We start from the raw sequence: 4,652 nt of genomic DNA, 5'->3' as shown, positions 1-4,652 counted from the left end.
CTGCTACTCTTCCTGGAACCTCCCAAGGCTGCATGAAGAATTACAGGCATGTACAGCTTGGCAAGTAGCCCATTCTTAGGAAATGCAGTTCCTTCTCTCCAGGAGACAGCTGCAGTGGGGTCAGAGCATGTGTGGGGTGTGTGCAGAGGTAACAGGACCTCACACCAAGGAGCCTTGCATATTCCATCCTGGAGACCCTGAGAAGGAAATTTCAGTTTGGTGACCACACATACCCTATTTTCAATGAGAGGACAGAGTCCTATCCTCAGCTGCCCAGCTGTGGAGACCTGTCCATATTCCCCATCCTACCTGATGCTCAGGGTATCCACAGCACCCCCCTACCCCGACCCCCATCACCACAAGGCAAAGGCCATCTTCAAAGAGAAGAGAGGAACTGAGAGAGGCCAGGGAAGCAGGCTTCTGCTCCAGATGCTGCTTTAGTCCCAGCCCACAGGAGCACACACCTAGTGGTAGGCACTTGTCAGTCACCACACAGATGCCCCAAAAGTCACAGGTTTCATGAGAGGAGGACTGGACTAAAAGGAGTGCTGGAGGGAGGGAGTAAAGGATTCCTGTTTCTTTAGGCAGGTCACTTCTCCTCTCATGGCCTCCTATCCCCATCTAGTCAATAGAACAATTAATCATTCTCTCAACAAATACTTTTTGAGCGCTGATGGTGTGCTGGACACAGCCAGGGAGTAAGATAGAAAAGGTCTCTGCTCTTAAGAACTTACAGTCTAGATGGGGAGACAGACAATAAACAAGTGAAAAAGAAAGTTTCCTAAATGCAGTAATGAAAATAAAGCAGGACAGTATGATAGAAAGTTGAAGTAAATAAGAGCCTAGAACTTAGCAGGCCATTCACTGTTCTGTTCCTAAGGGTCATTTGCTGGAGTTCAGTACCTAAAGAAACTGCAGCCCCCCTCACCCTGAGAAGGTGGCTTACAGGAGCCTTTGCCCCAATTTCCACTTCAGGACTGCCATTGATATCATAAAGCAGTAGAAATGTTTCCAGATTCACTACCCTCAGGCCCCAAATCCTGGTCCAAGGCTCAATTCTAGTTCCATCCATTGGCCAAGATGACTCTTCCTGTGAGTCAGGCCCAGGCCTGCTGTGCAAACTGCTCAGGGTAGAGGAGGCATTTTTACACCAAGCATAAAGAAACCAAGATTTGAAAAAATGAGTCCTATTTATTTTTGTATTGCAGGTGAGGCTTGAACTAGTTTCCCTTTTTAAATAAAAAAAATCACTATTTAGAGACTTCCCTGGAAGGGAGCGTGGCTTTGATCCCTGCTGAAGGAACTAAGATTCCACATGCCAAATGGTGTGACTGACCACCCCCCACCACAACCATTCATAAGTGTATAGATATGTCAAAACTCAGCAAATGTACATTTATGAGATGAGAACTATATATTTTTGGTCTGAAAAGAAAAAAATTGCACATAGATAATGAACTCTAGTTAACAAAATGCATTCTGAAGTATTTAGAGGGAAGTACTAATGACTGCATCTTTGAAATTTGTCAAGAATAACATGAATTAATAAAATGGATAGAGGAATAGACAGATATATGAAAATTAAGCATAGTAAAATGAAATTTATCAAAAATACCATGAATTAATAAAATGGATAGAGGAATAGACAGATATATGAAAATTAAGCATAGTAAAATTTTAATTGTAGAATCTAAGTGGTGGGTATACAGGTGTTCACTGTAAATTCTTTCAATTTAGCTGTATGTTTGAAAGTTTTCAGGATAAAATATTGGTGGGGGAGAATCAGGTTTAACTTTATAAGAAAATCTACAAAACTGCTTTTAATTTTCAAACAAGTCTCCTCATGGACAATACCAGTGCTCCTCCACATGCATACACACTTTTTATAAAGTTGTAATCAGTTTATACAGTCGTCATAGTTATTTCTCATGTATTTCTAAAACTTCACATGCACAATGCTTAATGTTTGCACACTGCACATTAATATGCTGCATGTTTGGGGACATAGACTTTTTTCTAATGCAGGCTGAGTTTTATTTTTATTTGGCTGCATTGGGTCTTAGTTGTGGCACACAGCATTTTCCTTCCTTGTGTCATGCGGGATCTTTTGTGCTATGCAAGGACCCTAGTTGTGGTGCTCCAGCTCTGGAGTATGCAGGCTCAGTAGTTGTGATGCACAGGCTTAGTTGCTCCACGCCATGTAGGATCTTATTTCCCTGACCGGGGATCAAATCCTCATCCCTTGCATTGCAAGGCAGATTCTTGACCACTGGACAGCCAGCAAAGTCCTAACATAGGCTTTCACTGTGTAGCTTCTAAATGCACTGCCCAGGGCCTCCCTTCCAGAAAAAGAGGACTGAGTTTGATGGTTCCAGCCCTTTTTCTACTTAGAAAAGCTGGAGAAAATATTTGTTAAAGGCACTGAAGGGTATTTCCAGCTGTCCAGTGGTTAGAACTCTGTGCTTCCACCGTAGGGGGCATAGGTTCGAATCCCACATGCCACGTGGCATGGATTAAAAAAAGCAGTGAAGAGGTACCAGGGCAGGGAAGAAGTGTTGTGCCAAGACTGAGGAGGAAACAAAAATCCCAGAATGACCTCAGTATTGGAAATCTCGTCCTTTCCCTAGAGGGGTCTGCTGATTCTGAGAGAAGACTGATAATACTGTGCAGATTGTGATTCCCCAAACTGGCCACATTTCCAGTTCTACATACTCTTCCAGAGCCTTGCTACTCCTCTATCTAGAGGCAGAATCTATTTCCCCTTGAAACTGGGTAAGGCAGGCCCATATAACTGCCTTGACAAACAGAATATGACAGATATGATACTATGACTTCCAAAACCACGTTAGCGAAGACAGTACAACTCTACCTGGCTCTTCTCGGATGCTGCCTTTGGGACCTGGCTGCTGGTGTTTGAGGCAGGTGTTCTGGCTGACAGAACTAAGGTTCCAGTCAACAACCAGCTTCAATTGCCAGACGTGAGTTGCCGAGCCTTCAGATTCCAGTTACTAGCTGTCAAGTCACCCCCATACTTTCAGTCTTCCAGCTAATGCCCTAGACATTGTGGAGCAGACAAACCATTCTGTTTTATCCTGTTCAAATTCTCTAAGTGGTGAGTATAACAAATGATTCTTTTACAATTTGATTTATATCCCCAAGAATCCTGACAGAGGAGCCTGGCAGGCTATAGTCCAAGGGTCGCAAAGAGTTGGACATGACTGAAGCGACTTAGCACGTGTGCATGTGGGATTTTCACAAACTTACAATTAGGTAGGGGAGGAAAAAGAAACATCTTACCAAGCTTGAGTCTCTCACTCTTTTTAAACACAGCCCTAGGGGTGTCAAAGAGGGGAAAGTCAAAAGTTCCAGGGAGGTCTGATTCTCTCGGCTTTGGTTTCCTCCTTCGTCTTCCATCTAGACTAATGAGGGCAACAGAAGAAAGGTAATGCCCTCAGTGCTGGGTAATGCTGCTGGGGTATGAAGCCAAAGTGCACTGGAGTGCAGATGCTAGAGGCAGGGAGCCTGGAGGGCTGTGAAGGCATTCTCACTGACTGTAGGGAAGGCCTCCACAGAGCTGAGTGGGGAGCCAGGGGTCTCCAGTTTGCTGTTCTTCCTTGGCAGAATTGCCAAAGGGAGAATTCCATTCTTTCTCCTCAGTCCAGTGACCATTTAGGAATTGCTGACCACTACTCAGTGGGCAGGGTTTCCAAAGGCTCCTTCTTGATCCCTCCAACCCAATGGCCACATGCTTCTCATCTGCCCTCCAGTCCTCACTGTAGGGCAAACCAGGGGCCTTGCCTCAGGAGCCTCTGCTCAGAGGGCCCGGCTTCTGGTCTGGCTGAGTCATCCCTCCTCTGTCACAACAGCCAAGGAGAAACTCTAACATCTCCAAATGTCCAATATGGTTTCAAATCCCAGTCTTGCCACCTAGTTGCTCCCCAGTCCTCAATCCTCTTCTGTAAGATGGGGCAGGATTACCTATCTCATAGGGTGGTCTTGTAGAATAAATGAAAGCAAGGTCAAGTGTTGAGCTTATATCATGTGTGCATGTGTGGGTAATGCTTTCAGTGTGGTGCTTATCATGTGTGCTATCACTCCCCATGATCTTCCTAGGGGCTGTGAGTTTGAGAGGACTTTGCCTGGTAACTGGAGAGAGGGGTCTGTGAATATCACTGGAGAAGCTCTCTCTCCAGACCCCCACAATCAAACACATGAAGTTCTGCTGAGGTATCTGGATGGTTCTGCCTCCAAGACGTTTTTGCTTAGACTGGACTGCGTAAAACAAGTGCTCTAAAACAGGGGTCCCCAACTTCCAGGCCATGGACTGGTACCTCCTGTCAGATCAGAAGCGGCATCAGATTAGAAATAAAGTGCATGGTAAATGTAACTCGTTTGAAGGACATCCCTGGTGGTCCAATGGTTAAGGATCTGCCTGCCAATGCAGGGAACACAAATTCAATCCCTGGTCCAGGAAGATCCCACATTCTGCAGAGCAATTAAACCCGTGCGCCACAACTACTGAAACCCTTACTCTAGAGCCCATGCTCCACAAAGAGAGAAGCCACCATGATGAGACGCCTGAGTACCGCGAGGAAGAGTAGCCCCCACTCGCTGCAACTAGAGAAAGCCCACGCACAGCAATAAAGACTCAG

Source organism: Odocoileus virginianus, chromosome 9 (genome assembly GCF_023699985.2).
Source record: "Odocoileus virginianus isolate 20LAN1187 ecotype Illinois chromosome 9, Ovbor_1.2, whole genome shotgun sequence".
NCBI lineage: Eukaryota > Metazoa > Chordata > Mammalia > Artiodactyla > Cervidae > Odocoileus > Odocoileus virginianus.
This window is presented reverse-complemented; position numbering follows the sequence as displayed.